This window comes from Euprymna scolopes, chromosome 23, assembly GCF_053919585.1.
Source record: "Euprymna scolopes isolate OS-2025 chromosome 23, ASM5391958v1, whole genome shotgun sequence".
Classification (NCBI taxonomy): domain Eukaryota; kingdom Metazoa; phylum Mollusca; class Cephalopoda; order Sepiida; family Sepiolidae; genus Euprymna; species Euprymna scolopes.
Window position 1 is genome coordinate 18,189,214 of NC_136504.1, and position 18,431 is coordinate 18,207,644.

Genomic DNA, 18,431 nt, shown 5'->3' on the forward strand with positions numbered 1-18,431 from the left:
GGCAAAATCATTCAGGTAATTATTATGTCAATTTTTGAATTCATTGCATCCTTAACTCGTCAGAAGAAAGATTTTGCACTATGAAATAAGCATTATCAAGAATTGTGACTCAACGTACTTAAAGAAACAAATGGTAAGATGGTCAACATCTGGAAATTTGGAATGTAGACTTGTTATCTATTTGTTTATATATATATATATATATATATATATATATATATATATATAGAGAGAGAGAGAGAGAGAGTGTCAAGAGGCGATGAAAAGAAATCAAATTAAGTGCTTGATTGCGAATGTGAGAGCTGAAAATACAAATATTTATTTAAAAAACTATCTATACATATTCCAAAGGCGAACCAGTGGTTTCATTCTATTGAACCAGCCATTTGTGGCTGATATGAAATCAATACAGCTCATCAGCGTCTTCGAAAAAGTGAAATAAAACAAAAATAAACAGAGAAAAACATTGGGCGGTGTCTTTGCTCAGAGTTCCTATTGTAAAGATAGTCTTGATGAGCTGTACTAATTTCATATCAGCAATAAATAGCTGGTTCAATACACTGAAACCACCGGTTCGCCTTTGGAATATGTATATATAGTTTTTTAGTAAAAACTTATCTCTCTCTCTCTCTATATATATATATATATATATATATATATATATATATATGTGTGTGTGTGTGTGTTTTATTCTTTTTATTACCGTTTTATCTGTTTGGTTACATATGTTCCAGAAGTTGGACCATGTTTACGATCCAACAGTTTTACCAAAAATATATATATATATATATATATATATATATATATATATATATATATATATATATATATATATATATAGTCATCCACATACACTACTGTTTCGCTGTTTTACAGCTCATCAGTGCGGCTAGACAGGCAACTGCCTCAAGCCAGGATTGAAACCCGACCACCCAAATGACAGTTAAGCCTTCTCACAATTATACTATATGGCTGCTGCTGTGTGGGTAATGAATCAACGATGTTTTGACATCGTCCAAATGCCTCCGCTCCATTTTACACAAAGAGTGTCGCTTAATACGCTAATGGCAGTTTGTATATCACTTCCCAGATTTTTCACTACAAACTTATTCTTTTTGTTTGATAGTTTTAGTCTTTATTAGATCAACTTGAATCTCAAAATTCTAGAGTATCTTATACGAATCCTCTTCCTTCACCAATTCTGTAAATATCTGATTTGATTATTTATTGTTGTAAAACGTTGAAAAAATATCCAGCCTGCGGTTTGTGCAGTGTCAGTTGTCTTAATTAGACATTTTTCAAATTCAAAAAAGTTTATTTTTCTTGTTGATATACATGTATAAATAAAAAAGTGTGTATCTGTCTGCAAGATACCTTAATGTTATTAACAGACTTGAAATCTTGTGAAAATATGAAATGAAAGAACTTAGAAGTGACGTTAGACAACTGAGCGAGTGCTTGTTGATGTTGGAAGAGAGAATATGTTTCAAGATTTAACAAAGCATTACTAAAATTAATTCATGTGCTTATGATAAGCAACTCTCTCTCTCTCTCTACATTTTGAATTGCAGCTCAAATACATGATCAATGGCTAATGTATAAACTACCTTTTAAAAAAAATATCACATTTAATAAAATAAATGTTATGGATGGGATGGCTTTAATTGCAGGTATGGTATTGTCTGTAGTTTAGCAGGGTTGTTACAATATATTTATGTATAAAATATTGGCTTGCAACCATGTTGGATTTAAGATTAACTTATTTTTTATGACTGAGAAGCAAACTGTAACTATAATTTCCAACGCAGATTGTCCTAAGATGTCATTTATCTTATTTGCAGAGGTCCTGGAGAAAGCACAAACTCGTCACTGAAATTCTGATTTTAAAGCATAATTAAATTACAAAAACTAACATTTTATCAAAACTTGAACAAAGCTTGATCACTTTAAAATTCTTTAATGTGTCAAGTAGGAGGGAGGGGCAGGCTGCTTAGATGTGTTAGCTCTCTTTGTCTGATCAGTTTTTTTTTTTATGACATTGAAATATTTTGAAGCATCTCATCTCTTGTATACCCCTCCCTTGAATTTATTTACTTCTGACTTTCTTTCTAAAAACTTGAGAAATCTTATGTCTATTGTAGCATAAAACAAATACACTAATGTGAAGACAATGTCAGCAAATTAAAACTTTTCTAAACCAAAAACTTTAGTTATATACATTCACACTTCTTTCATTGCAGCAAAATATTTTAATTTTTTTTTTAATTTTTGCATTCAGTCTCCATGGAAACAAAATCTAATTAGTAGGCATCCTGATTATAATCAAATGTCAGTAACTTATGAGGATAGTTGATAAATTGATTTTGTCATTCCTAGTAAATCAATAATATATATATATATATATATAAAATGAGATGATCTAGACTTGAAAATCTTATAAAGTATCTAATTAAACCATATATATATATATATATATATATATATATATATGGTTTAATTAGATACTTTATAAGATTTTCAAGTCTAGATCATCTCATTTTTTTTTCCAAATATTTACACTAATGAACACAACTTGTAAATCCGTTATTCTTGCATTAATTAGCATCCAATTTTGAGAAAATAAAATTATTTGGATCTTCCAATAACAATTCTTTCCATAAAATATTAAAAAATATATTAATGAATAATATATATATATATATATATATATATATATGATGATGATTGCAACGTCTTGTAAGACGAGTGCCACTCCCTCAGACACTTAAAGTCCATGAGCCCAAAAATGACTTCCATTGCCACAGGACCATTTTAATAGATAAATGCCCGAGAGAATATCTATACACAGATGATGTTATAAAGTCTTAGCTTTGTACGACAGCAGAGTCTCTCTCTCGGTTCAAAATGTTGAGATCCAGCAACAAGCAAGATAGCCAGCAACAAGTTAAACTGTAGACCAGCTTAATGCGGGTACTGGTCTCCCGCTTTATGGTTTTTTAAATCAGAGATTTGCTTCTCCTAGAAAGGTTGCCTTCACCACGGTTTATGGGAGCCCTCTCAACCCCAACACACACATACATGCATACACACATACACACACAGTGCTAGTAGGCCGTTGACTCTGAAAAAATGTTTATTCACCCTTTGGAAGGTCTTGTTTTAATCCTTCAGGGAGACTAGCCGCCCTCCTCACCAAACAAGTCTGATGGGGGAACCAGTTTAGTCGCCAATGATCTGACCATGAGGCAGGTAGTACTGGGTTACATGGTACCAGTAGCATATGACCTGACATTATATATATATATATATATATATATATATATATATATATATATATATTACACACACACACACACACACACACTAAAAAGGAAAAAAAACATTCCTATCTGTTGCAATCAAACCTTAGAAGTAAAGGATATTTAATCTCTTGCAGAATTAAGATTTGTGAGAATAGTGTTGTGGTGTCCACACTACGAATAACAATAAACTCTCACACTTATTATAAAGACCGAGAGAATATGCCTCTCAGTGTTATCACCAGTCATGCGCATTCGGAAATCATACTAACGTGTAACCATTCTCTTTATTTGTTTGCATTTGTCTTTCTGGTTCAATACATTTTGTTTCCACAGTATTGTCTTTCTTCTAGAGCCTTACCAGTCCATAAGAGAATAAAAAAAGGTGAGGAAAGTAGAATCACTTAATGACAAAACAAGCATTCAATCATTGGACTTCAAACAGGCTAAAAAATTAAACCCTTCAAGAGTCAAATAGAAAAAGAAGGGATTACAAGGCTGACTGAAAAAAGCTAGCACACAAGTTCTGCACAAGTCATGCACATTTGGCAGTTGGATTGACGCATACTCACACTTTATTTGTTGCATTTGCTTTTATTTTCAATAAATACAGAGTTGTATCTTTGTTACGGGTTTTAAAATGGGTGTTTTCTGTGAAATAACCATGCAAAAATGATACAAGAAGTGGAATATTCAGATTTATTTAACAAGTTACAGCTGAGATTACAATAATTTTAACCATTGGATGTGAAATGATGAAAGTCTCTTGATCTGGAGCCACATGTGTCGGTTTCAAAGTGTCATGGCTGACTACACGGACTTCAAAATCCAAGGATTATCACTCCTTTTTCCATCCAAGAGAAATAACTATTTTGTTAGGTTTATTCCTTATTAATCCGTGATATCTAAGATCTTTTTTTACTGGAGATTATATATATGTCTTAGAGGTTTCTTTAAAACTATATAAAAAAACGTCTTCCATTGGAAAATTATTTTGTCAGTAAGTAAGTTTCTTGCATTACTGAATAGATTTACTTACATGAACAGTACCAATGTTCTTAAAGGGATCATCAGTTGTTTACCATGAAACACTGTTTCGGGGATTTAAAAAAAAAATAGTATATTAAATCATGGCTCTTCAGCAGTGTTGATCAAATACCACCTCTCTCTCTCTCTCTATATATATATATATATATATATATATATATATCCATAATATAAAGCTGAACGTCTGTGTGTGTGTGTCTGGTCACGAACAGGCTCCTATATGATTGACTATTATAGAAAACTGATAACATATAATGATAGAAAATGTATCGAGACACAGGAATGGGTATGTTTGATCTCGCATAATGATGATTCATTAAAATTGTGCGGTCTGCGCACATGCCTGGTCCACAAAGTATGGAAATAAAAAATTTAAAAATGAAAAAAAAAAAAAAACGTTTACAAGTGTTTTTGATATAAATGTACATAATACTTTGATAAGTATGTTTTAACTTAAATAGGGATGGTATAATGAAATTGTGGGGTCTGCGTTCGCGCTTGGCCTCCATAGAATGGAAATAGGCACAAACTTTGATAAAGACTTTTCATATCTATCTGCGTAAGTATACTTTAATAATTATGTTTCAGTTTGAAGAAATATGGTATAATAAAATTATGGGGTGTTCGTTCGTGCCTGACCTCCATAGAATGGAAATATGTCAAAGTTTAACAAGGTTTTTTAATATAGATCCACAGAATATCGTGATAAGTGTTTCAGTCTGAACAGGTATGGTATAATAAATTACGGGGTTTATCTATTTTATTTTTACTTTCATCATATTTTGCTTTGGTTGGTATACCCCCAAATTCGAAGCTATCTCTTTACAACCCTTCCTTTTCATAATCTATGATACTTTCATAAATCAGAGTCCATGTTTTTGAACCCAGTCAATGACGGGTACTTTTGCTAGAATATATATATATATATATATATATATATATATATATATAGAGAGAGAGAGAGAGAGAGAGAGAAAGAGACAGAGACAGAGAGAGAGCATGTGTAGTTTGACAGCATTCAATTTAAAGCACATGCTATTGGATATAATTGAAACAGGCTATATAAGCAACTAAAAAAACTAACAATGTTTTTTTCTTTTTAATATATATAATAAAATATATAATTTTAGAGTAAATAATGAAGGTTTACATAACGATTTATGGATATGAATTGGTTGAAAGTTTGTCGAATTAATATAGTCAGGTTTTAGGCAGTAATAATTTTTATATTTTTAGATGGTATGAATGTTAATTAACATATATTTGAAAATATTTATATAATTTAAACTCAAGGTGTAAGGGCGACCACACTGTAAAAATCCAACTATATATTCTGATTTGCCATCCAAATGAGATCAATATGTACGCAAGTCAAGAATAGTAAATTAATATAGGTTAGCTTTGTGCTAGTTAATGAGATTAAGATTTTAGTATTTGCAGGATAAAAATTTATATGACTACACCAATTTTAAAAAAATGAACATTTTATTATTTACAACTATTCTTGAGAATTGAGAAATTTTATTTACATGGTTTATCTTAGCAAAATTAACTTCATAAATGTTCATTCAGTTAAGAAATCTTTGACAGGCAAATTTAGATTGATTAAATTTTAGCATTTTTTATTAATTTTTTTATGATTAACATCGCCTATATTTTATGAATATTTTCCCCCCTTTCATTTTGAACCTGAATGCAAAAATTCAGAAATATGGCTAAAAATGAATAGAAATCAAATATGGCACTATAAAAATTAGCATCTTCTCATGGGTTCTGAATTCCAATGATTTTTTTTCTTCAGAAGGTTGCCAACATCTTCTATAATAGGTAAGATCGTTTCATCCTGATGACTTTTAAAGATTTCCAGTTCCCTTTACCAATATTTATTCTTTTTAATTCAAGAAAAAAAAAAAATCCAGCTGTTTTTTTCCTTGAAGAACATAAATCTGTCTGATGAGTTGTGTGGTGAATTTCCACCATTCAACAAAACGTGTAAGACACGTCATATTAACAATATTATGAGTGCGAAATAAATACATTTTTGGATTTGGAATGTTCTGAAGGTTAAAAGGCTAAATTCATTTTTATTGGGCTTATTGTGGCAATTCGAAAAAAAAAAAAAAAATTGACCATATACATTAAAAGTATATATATTTTTTTATAATCAAATACACACAATAAATATATATATATATATATATATATATAAAGGGCACTATGTGTGTGAGCTCGTTCTCTATGGACTCAGAAACAGTTGGCCAGATGTTTTTGAAATTTCACACAAATGTACTTCATGTGTCTGGCAGTGTTCTTAGATTGGAATACTCGCAATAAGTATTGAAAATCGATAATCAAAAATTCCGATTAAAGAAGGAACAGTCGGAGTTTGATCAAATGTCACAAGTGCATTCAAAATGTTTTATTACTGCACAAGGAGAAGGACCCACCATATGAAAATCAACAGTAGGTTCTTTGATAAGAGTGTGCATTCAAAATAAATATTTCAAATCCATGTAATTTTTTCAATATGACATCTTAGTTTTGTGATATGCATTATAAAAATGTTTTTTTTTTTAAACATACCGAATTTTATGTTGACACTTGAAAGTATAAATTCAAATTTCTTCAAATGTTTTTTTTTTTTTAGACAGCCTTCATTAAAAACGAATATTGTTCTATTAAACTTTTGTTTAATTTGACTTTGCTTGTTTTATTAAAAAAAAAAAAAAACGTTTAAAAGACATTTTCACTCATCAAGTTTTGGAAGATTGTTGAAAAAAATAAAATAAAATCACCAAAACATAAGTCTTATTATTTCTAGTTGCCACTATTTGTAAGAAAAAACAAATCACTCAAAAATGTGACCATTTGACCAACAACGTAAAGCCCTGCGTTATTATTATTATTATTATGCTTATGATTGATTGCATGTATAAAAATTCATTCAGACAAAAAATTTGTGTTTATTAAATGCAAGGCTGGATGGTTGTGTCATAAAAGGATTTTACAAATAAACACGATTAATGGGAAAGATTCTTGTTTAAGAAAAAAAGAAAAGAATAACAATTACATTTGACAAAATTACATACAACAGTATGGTGTTGGTGAAGGAGAGAGAGATGAACAGATAAAACCATGGTGATTTAAGGAATTCAATAGATGAAGATAGAAGCGTTATTGGAAGATGATAATATAAGACAAAAGAAGAACAGGAACAGAATTGTTATGTCTACAAAAATGGAACCAAAGGACAGGAAGCAAAGCAAGAACAAAAATATTGAAAGATGAAAATGTTGTAAACGTATCATTGGATTTTTGAACAAGGTACACTATTTTTGGTTGACAATGAGCTAAACACATACACAAATGGATATGATAGCCACTCTCGTTGATTTTGACACATGAGGACCGCCACAACTAAGTTGTTTGGAAATCTGCACAGATGATTTGTTTATAATGGTGAAAGCGTTTTTGTAGAATCATCCACATATTTTGGTACAACTGCTAATCTCATTTGGTGCAATGACAGGCAGAGCAGACCTCAGTTTTACACAAGAGTTTTCCTTCTCCTAGATATGCATCCCTTAAAGATGAGGTGCATTTCTTGCACTAGATTAAACCAGATACCAACTTAGAAATTTCTCTCTCTCTCTCTGTGTATATTATATTTTTTTTTTTTTGCAGCGATTACATACATACATATATACATATATCTTTTAAGCTAATGAAAGTACCATACAAGATCTTTTACAATTGTATCGAACTTATTTTTAGAATTTAAATATTTTACAAAAAAAAAAAAAATTATCAGATGTTAAACCCAATGACTTTCCAAGTTGAATCCATTTAAACACTTTTCACTAGAAAATCACTTTCACTTTGAAAAGAATGTTTACTGTTGGAATAGTTTCAATTTAAAAAAAAAAAAAATTTTTTTAATAGAATAACCATTTGAAAATAATTCCAACCCAGACAAAGTATTTTGTGGAAGAAATTCGAATTTATTCTACTTAACATGCTGCAACGATCTACAAGAAAAACTGACAATTCAGATTCACATATTGATTCTGTAGGAAGAAAGCTATCAATAGTAAAGAAACAATGAGATATGTATAAAGAATAGAATCAATTAAATGAAAAGATAGTAAACTTTGATATGGCAGGATGTGTGATGTTAAAATATCTGTAGAAAAAAAATTCAATATATCTACTGACTTAAACAATGCAGGATTAAATTGAGATAGTGTTTTTTATAAACATTAAAATAAAAATGGAAACTTATACTGATAGTGACATGCTGTATCAGCACACAACTGTAACTTTTTTTAAATGTTTTTTTTATTTATTTAAATAATTTAGACAATGACATGAATTAAATCTAGTGCCAAACACTAGTTTTTTTTTGGATTTTTTTTTAATGAATTTTTAAGTCACTTGTTATTTTATCTTGGAATTGATCAAACAATTCCCACTTCCATGAAAAATGTCATACTTTTTAAAATCACACAGCCTGAACAAGGTCTCAAAAGATGACTAGCTAGCCTTTATGATTCCCCCATTGAACAGATGTTTAAGGAGGATTACATTATGAATTAATTGTCCATACAGGTGACAAACTATGTGTTGAAAATATTTGCAGCCAGGGATGATGCAAGTGGTTCACATGGTTGAGATTCCTCATCTAGAAAGAGTGATGAGCATTCATTGCATCCGATAATTTTCTTTATGCCGGGCGATACATGTAATGCCAATAGGAATGCCACACTAGTGTAGTTCAGCTCTTGTACGCATTGGAAGTTTAGGTGTTGATAATCAGTTATTCTCAGTTTAAAAAAAAAATTTTTTTTTTTTTTTTTGGCAGTGATTACAATAGTGCTACATAAATTGGTAAATGTGGCATTGGCATAAAAATGCCTCTTGACATCAAAAAGGGTGTCATATTTGCTCTTTAAAATAAGACAGCACAGGAATTGGGTTGTGTCTGACTTTAGAAATTGCTCCCTCTTTAAGAATATAAGCAATGAGGATAAACATAAACGGGGATACCCCATTGTTTTTAAATGTTTTGCCAAAATGTTCTAGAATATGTTCCGGATCATGTATTTTTTTACATCTTTTGGGTAACTTGACAATATATTTCTGCACTCTATGTGCTGCATCGTTATTCAGAAAAAAAAAAATCCATATTCCCATCAAAAACAATTGTCTTGGATAATCTCAAGAACAGATTTTCATGGGCTGACTTTAGTGTATAAAAAATTCCACAGTAAGCTGAAGAGACATGTTTATACTTCAGATAATCGGAGATTAACAAAAGTACAAACTCATGCATGTTCTGGTATTAAATGCTGTGACACCAAAAACACAATGTAGCGATACAGTGATTTTGAGCACATTCCACAAGATCTACTGTCTCTGTTCAGTTTTGGTTCAATTTTGAACGATTTATACCTCTTGTCTCTCTTATTACCTATTCTTAATATACACATATTGCACTTGGCCAGAAATTGTTCATTTGAATCAGAAGCAAGAAATATCATTTTGGTTCAATTGTTTAAGTTGTTTTTTTGCTCAACGATGTGTAGAATAATCTGCTCAAGTTCATATTGCTAGATTAAAGTTTTTAGCCTGTCATCTTCAAGAACAAATTGACTAAGGCCCAAAATTCATGTTTTAGAACATTTTTTTAAAAAACCATTAAACGATTTTAAGATGATCAAGAATTTGTCTTATACATGTCATATTTAGTGCTTAAATAAAATGCTGTGTAATGAAATTTTGTCCAAATAAATGAAAAGTCTGCAAGAGAAATAGTTGCAATGAGGAATTCTATATAAGACGCAGTATGATTTATATAGACTCAGTCGACAATTTCACAATCAAATTGGTAAACAATATGAAATATAAAGGACTGGAAATGCACAAAGAAATTATCAGCAATTTCTACGTTGTTTTAATTATACTTTCTCCCATCCAAACTTGTTAACTTAAAAATAGCTGTGTTGGTTCAAACTTTTTTATTACTACACTTTATAGAAACAAGTTCTTATAACTTTGGCCTTTACATCTGACCATTAACACATCTAAACCTTTGTGAAAAAGAAATCTTTTAGGGAAATAGAAATTCTTATTTTGCATGTAATTCCAATCAATATTGAAGGTTTCCCCTCAGTTATTGTGAGTTTATGAGAAAAATGGATGTTTATGTGGAGATATTAGTGGAGATGGTAGTAATTATTAATAATATGCCTATTTTGTCATGTTGAAAACCAGCATTCATGTTGGAGCGACTAAAATGGAGATTTATGAGATATTGAATAAATAAAGATGAGAATAAAATGGTGAAAAATAAAAATAAAAACGAGGATAAAAATAATTTATGTTATCGTACATAAAATATATGAAAATGAATTAAGAAAAAGAAAACTAACATAGTGGAATAATGAAAAAGATAATCATAAAAAAGAAAACTAAAAGAGAAAGGGGAAAAAAATGGAGAAAAAACAGAAAAAGACAAAAAACAGTGAACAGAAAAAGTAAAAAGAAAAGTGAAAATAGTAAAAAAAGAAAAATGGAGCGGGGGGGATAAGGAAAATGAAAAAATAAAGGAAAGGAAAAGGTGGAAAAGAAATATAAAAGGAAAGAAAAGTGTACCAAAAATATGTGAAGAAAAAGGGGAAAGGGGGAGAAAAAAGGGAAAGGAGGAGAAAAAAGGGAAAGGTGGAGAAAAAAGGGAAAGGTGGAGAAAAAAGGGAAAGGTGGAGAAAAAAGGGAAAGGGGGTGAAAAAAGGGAAAGGGGGAGAAAAGGGGGAGAGGGGGAGAAAAGAGAAACGGGGAGAAAAGGCAAAGGGAAAGAAAAAGGAAAAAAACAAAGAAAGTAAAGGGAAAAAGGAATCGAAACTTAAATAAAACCAAATAAAAAAATAACTCAATGTTGATCTCAGCATGAAATTGGAAAATAATTTCAAATATTAAAAACAAAAATGGAAACCAAATAAATGATAGAGTAGAAGAAAAATGAAAAACCGATATATATCACCATAGTAACAGCAAAGACAAAAGGATTTAACAACAGTGATGACAATGGCAGGACAATAACACAATGATGATGAATACACAAAATGATGAAAAAGCTGCTGTCAACAAAATACAACATTTAAATGGAAATGAAACATGTAATTGGCCAAAATGATCTCCAAAAATTTATTAGAAACAAAACAAAGAAACAAAAACGGCAATGGAGATGACATTCAAAATTTTATCTGACCAATATGATTTGATCTTATTGTTTTATGCGGCTTCAACCTTTTTGGTCATTTAATGTCAAAATACAACTTCTATTGCATATGATTGTTTGAACACAAGTCATTATTTTACAAGGAGGTGGAGTCTCTACAGTAATAAAATTATGAGACGTCTACAAGTATATATGTTCTGTTTCCTCACAATTATGCGATTTAAATTGAAATTTTTTAAATGTTATTAATTGAATATTTATGGAGATAAAAAATGCAATAGCATAAAATGTTTTTTTAATATTTTAAAACAATCTAATTACAAAACCAAATCTACCAAGATGCATTTCTATTTTTTTGTCAAGACGTCAGACATTTTAAAACTTTCTTAATAGTTGAACAGGTATAAATTACTTCATAACCTTTCGAAATTTAAAAGAAATTTGGTAACATTTAAGTTTTTAAATACAAAAACATTTAATCTGGCTTTAAAGTTCATAGCAAAATGTTGGTTAATTAAAAGATTAAAAGTTTTGGAACATGTCTATATCCGATCTATTGTTATTGGAAAAGAGTTAATATTGTGACCAGGGTTCCTACAGAGTTTCAATGTCCATTTTCAAGGACTTTTCAAAGTTTTTCAAGGCTTTCTTCAGAAAAAATTCCAATTTTTAAAACAAAATTTGACACATAAACAATGACATAATAAACCAAAAAAAATTAACAGGAAAGGTCATTTTCATTTATTTCTATTTCGTGACATAGTTTTAAAGGTCACACAGTTATTTACATGAAGTTTTCTAACATGCAACAAAACTGGTCAACTATTTACAAGTTTCATTCATTTTGTATTTAAATGCCAGCCATGTGCGATTTCAAGGCACTTTCACTCATTTTAATCAAAATGTCTTTTGACATAAACAATATGCCCGTTGACAATCATATCTACATTCACTGTGTTAGTTTTACTTTTAAACTTTGAATTTCCAGTATTGCGGATACAAGTGCTACATCCCTTTAGCACAAAGCTACCCAATGTTATATGGAAAACATCAAGTAGTTTCCTGATAAAGGAATGTAACTCTTATCTACAATAATATGATGCAATCTCAGAACAATGTATTTTGATTTTATTTTCAATATTTAAAAATTAAAAAATAATTAAATCGTATTATTTCAATTTTATTTTTAGCATTTCAACAAATTTTTACTGGACATAAACACATACTTTTGAAGGCCCTTTTCAGGATATTTTCAATATATTTTCCATATTTCTGAGGATTTTTCAAGAAATAAAGTCGTTTCAAGGCAAAAGTCTAAAAATAAAGTCGTTTCAAGGCAAAAGTCTAGAAATAAAGTCGTTTCAAGGCAAAAATCTAGAAATAAAGTTGTTTCAAGGCAAAAGTCTAAATTCAACGATTTTCAAGTTTGTACAAACCCTCATAACAAGAAAATACATGCTAAAATATTCTTTTGTTTTGGAATTGAAAAATAAAATCCATTTCAATAGATCTAATTAGTCATAATTTACAATTAACTTACTAAATGTCTCAACCTTTATTAAATTGCCGTCTATCACTTTTATTCTCTCTCATCATATGATGTTCGATCCTTTGGTCTTATTTTATAATAGGTAACATTCTCGCTCCAAGCTCTTTCATTAATAACAATCACATGTTCATCTCTTAATACATCGACAGTGAAAAGATGAAAGGGCAGCAACAACTTTCTCTCACTTTCCATTCATTGCCACCTCCCCTTCTCCCTCTATATCGATGAACAGAGACAGCAAAACAAATAAAGAGTGTTGACAGTAATGGTGTTGACTACTGCAACTACAAAGCTGAACACGGGTAATTCTATTTTAACCGATAACTGGAGAGGAAAAGAGAGAAAGGTGATGAGAGAGAGAGAGATAGCAATCAGATAGAGAGTAGTTTGGTATTTTATTTTTTTTAAAGAAATATTTAAAACTTATCTAACCCTACACATCCTTAGTTTTGACCAATCCTCTTTCTGGTAACTGATTCAATACAATAGAAAAGACAAAAGATGGTCCTCAGCAGCTGATTAACTATTCAACCTAGTTTCAATGCTGTTTTTGGAACAACTACAAATCCTATCATAAAATACTCATTTCAAAATCTAAAATTAAAAACAAATTTTTCAAACTTCAACCAGGTAATTCCAGAGTGACAGGTAATCGCATGGAAAAAAAAAAAAAAAAAAAAAATTCATACTTTTTGGGGGCAAAAACTTTACCAAATTCCTAATTTTTAAGTAAAATGGTATTCTTTATCATCATTTTTTCATATTTGGTTCAACATTCATTTTACATGCTGGCATATGTTGGATGACTTTTAGAAATTGACTTCCAAATTAACCTTTTCTTTCCCAGGTCTTTAGCCCCCCTCCCCTCCAGTCTATTCTTATCAGGTCCTCTAATGCTTACCTGGCCTTCCTCTACCAACTGACCCTACTACCACGCTATTTTACATCTAACCCAACAACTTACATCTATTCTTACAACACGGCTATACCATACAAGTCTTCTACACTCATTTCTCATTCTGTCCAGATTTAATCTGCCTCTGAGATCAATCAGCCTGTCCTTAAACATTAACATTGTATCATTTTCATATTATTTGTCTTCATGCAACACATATCCTCAACCCTCACTGGCTAAGTTTTACTTTCATACGCCATCACACTGGTTACACATACTTAATCGATAATGGTAGCACCCTTCTGGTTAATGATGGCAAAAGTTTCACAAACATACTACTACTCTTGTCTCACACTAGTACCTGCTCCAATGGTTACAACACTGTTAAACAACTTTTGCCATCCAAATACACTTTCCCCACATCTGAGTTCTATCCATCTCCATTGCCATTCTTGCACACAAACTGGTTATCCTCTCTCAACCTCCCAAACTTTCACAAGAAACACTCATCTAGCTGAAAACACTATCAATAATTCCCTCCACTCTTTATCTGTGCTTAAACCTAAATGTAGATTCCATGAACAAAGCTTCCTTCTTAGAACTGCACGCCTGTTGAACCGTCTTCCATCTTCCTGCTTTCCAGCTGATTACAATATGGTTGTCTTCAAGTCCAATGTAAACAAGTTCTTGATGAGCTGTTCACTTAACAAATTTAACAAATTTCCATAACTAAAATTACTATATTGTCCAATTTTACTACTGTACACTCTTTAATCCTTATCCTCCAGTGGCCTCTGGGCCTTGATAAGTGGTGATGCCTATGTAAAAAAAAAAAAAAAAAAAAAAAAAATTGAGTTGTTCCTTACGTATCATAAACCAAGTAGGAAAACTTTGGGCACAAGTGCACTTTAAAATCGATGTATTTTTTCCCCTATCCCGTCGTGATAACCACCTGACAAAGGCCAGAGGAATAGTCACTCAAAACGTCTTGAAACAACAACTAAAAGATGAAGATAATAATAAATAAATGAAGTATTTTTTTTATTTTCATTTCCGGAAGAGTGATACATGTTGGAATGAAAGTTAAACAGCAGCTAATGAAAACACTGGAACTATTGTTTACCAGTAAATATATTTACAGACTTATTTACCACTGCAACTGCTGGCCTAATGACAATACTATTGTTATGCCAATTATTTGTATGTTGGAAATACAGTTTACCAAAAGTCTAAGTAACAATTTAGAGAATGTTTGCCAATGTAGTTTATACAAGCAAATAATTTAAAAGTAAAAACAATAATGACAATAAAAACCTATAATAATCTTGAGAAAGAGAGAAATTTTAGACTATTTATTTTTAATTTAACAAGCTTGGCAAACTAAACTTTTCTGGTTCAAACAATCCAATCAGAGCTCAATGTTTATAAATGTGGTGGCCCTAGATAAATTAACTAAAATATGTTCTCTACTATCCTGCAACCTGCAGAAGATCTGCTTGAAGTGAAGTCGAACACGATCACATGCTGAGAGAATGTAAATAAAGTGAGATTTTCACATCAGTGTTTACTGATTAATGAGCAAGGCACAAATTGAACATCTGTGATGGCGACCGATACTACAGAAAACTATATGAGATTGAACAACTGTAGCGCTACCAATATGTAAGATCATCAGATAAAGTAACATTCAAAATAATGAGACAAAAAGAGTCAGTGAATTCAGTCTATGTCAGCCATTTTTACTGTACAGACTTCACGAAAATAGAACCAAACAGTTTTTATCATACAAGATACTTTTTATTCTCTTCAGCAAACATATACAGATGTGTGTGTACTTAGAGATTAACACAATCTGTATAATGTATTGATTGATATCTCCCCTCGTGTTGAAACTGTTTTTTTTTTTTTTTTAATTTATTATTTAAAATAAATTTCACCATTTAATAGTTTTAATAATCTTTAAACAAGAAATTAAAAAGATTTGTTTTTTTTAATGAAACCTTTGAATATTTGCTTCAAGATAAGTGGTGCTAATCAGAGAACTAATTTCCTGAAACGAGCAATCATTTCTCTCCTTTTTAATAAAAGACGAATCTAAAATTTTAATTTAGAAACAAAACTGTATTTAATTAGAAAATTACAATTATTCTGAAATTATTTTTTTTTTTAATCAAGCCAATTCCAGATTAGTCGTAACCTGTATTCGCACACACATGCATTCAAAAAGAGTATGTTAATATGAAAAATATTAATAACACATCGGTCAAATCACAAGTACTTTTCTCATAATCAGCTTTTATTTCTCGTCTTACATGTAACCACCATTTGTAACATCAATGCAATAAAAGAATTCCTCTCAAAAGTGAATCCGCATATCATGATCCACCAAGTTGATCAGCATTGGTATTATACGTGTTGTGTTAGTAAGAATGATATGAGAATTAAGAACACTCCGTATGAATATGAGACAATTAATAATAGAGAAAAATGATAACTTTACAAGAACGATAGTGTAAATAATGTGAGTCTACCATCTTAGTCCATTCTTACTGTCAAGGGAAGACAACCCTACTTTTTTTTTTTCTTTTTTTTCATTTCATTTCCATTTATAACAATATGTTTATGTTTGAGATTGGAAGATATCAGTGCAACATAAACTTAATCTCTTATGTATTTCTATAAAAATCAAAATCACACTGCTAGATCTGTGGAACCCAAATTGCAAAATTCCATCCGATTCTACCTGTCGTTATTGGTAAGTACTTGAGCATGCTGTATTCTGCAAGGTTTCAAAAATGTAGATGTCTTCAATAGCACACGTCAGATCATGAGTAGAGGATGTACAAGAACATAGCTAGCTGCATTTGTGAACTTCCATGGACTCCTCTGAAACTCATAGTTGTGCTGGAATTTTTTTTTCTTTTTTTTTAACACAAATACCCGCTCTCTTGAAACTGTATAAGCTATTGTAGAATATTGTTAGGACATAGCAGATTAATGTTGAATTGTCTTTAGAAAGTTTCAGCATGACTACCAAATTTGGTTTCAAAAATTTTTTATTGCTAAGTGTCTAAATATGGAGATGTTTTCTGAGCACATACTAGATAGTGAATTGAGGAATCGCAAGCTCATATGTAAATCCCTTAAATGCAGCATAGATTCTCAATGCTTGTTCCTCAAAAAATCATGGTCGTCAAAGACTATTCTTTTGCATAGACACGCATTTTTTTTTTTAAATAGTTCCAATGACAATTGAATGCCCTTCAAAGAGAGCAGATTAATGTTGTATTCGCTTCTAAAATAATACTCACTATGGTGATTGAATTTGGTTCCGCAAACTGAAGAATACAAAACGATTTTTGCAGAAGACTTGCCATTCTGAGGTCAAACAACTGAACTTCCCCAGAGAAAGGATGAAAGTGCTCTGCCCAACTCCACCCCATAACAGCTAGTCAAAACTTAGAAAACTCCACTTTCAAATGGTAATGAACTCATTCCATGAGGTTGCTTGAAAGCTGAAGCCATGCATCATGAAACCGGTTTAATTCTTTTTTAATAACTGCACATTCAAGTATCATCTTTGGTAATTCTCGCTATAATGTTAAGTGCTTCATGAATCAATTGTTTGTATTTTTTAATAGTTCCTCTAACCCAGGAAAATATTTAAGCTTGAAAATTTGCTAAATAATCTAAGTAAAAAATGTAAATATAAAGGAGAAATTAAATTTTATGATCGTTTTTTTTTTTTTACACTATTTTTTTTTTAATTTACAAAATTAAGTATTTTTCAAAGTTAGAGAAACTACAAAAAGGGAGTGGGGTGTGGGTTGACAGATCACTTGAAAATCAAAATGGTGATAGTGATCTTGTGTAGCAGTAATTTATACAGATACACACAAAATTAATGGCCAATGTCTGTAAGATTATTATGAAGTAAAATATTAAATAATATATAAATTGTTTTGTTATTAGAATAATGTCCTCCAAATGATCAATTTAAAAAAAAAAAAAAAGAAGATATTTTTCATGTTTATTGTTGATAAGCACCACATTTCAGTGAATTTCATTAAATTAAAGACAACCTCTCCCGACCCTACTTGAATAAAAGTTCTGTTTTTATTGGGGTGGGGGGACGTCAAAATGTTTATTATAATCAATGAAAAAGTTCAAAAGAAATCGAAGTAAATTTTGCCCAACTAGTTAACATGTTCTGAAATATTTCATTCTAATCATTTTAAACAATTGATCAAGTGCTATTCAAAACTGAACATCTGTAGACATTAAATCCTAATTCTGACAAAACGAAACAATTAGAAATTTAATTCTAAGAAATGATAACACAACATTTTGCTTAACTTTTTTTTTTTTTCTTTTTTAAAAATTATGACAAGAAGCATGATAATA

At 30.4% G+C, this 18,431-nt stretch overlaps 1 protein-coding gene across 31 annotated transcripts in view; it reads right to left on the minus strand.

The window, feature by feature from the left end:
- Nucleotides 1-18,431, minus strand: part of LOC145245781 (SMAD family member 4-like) — a 474,109-nt gene that overhangs the window by 44,629 nt on the left and 411,049 nt on the right. The gene's annotated exons all lie outside the window — the stretch shown is intronic.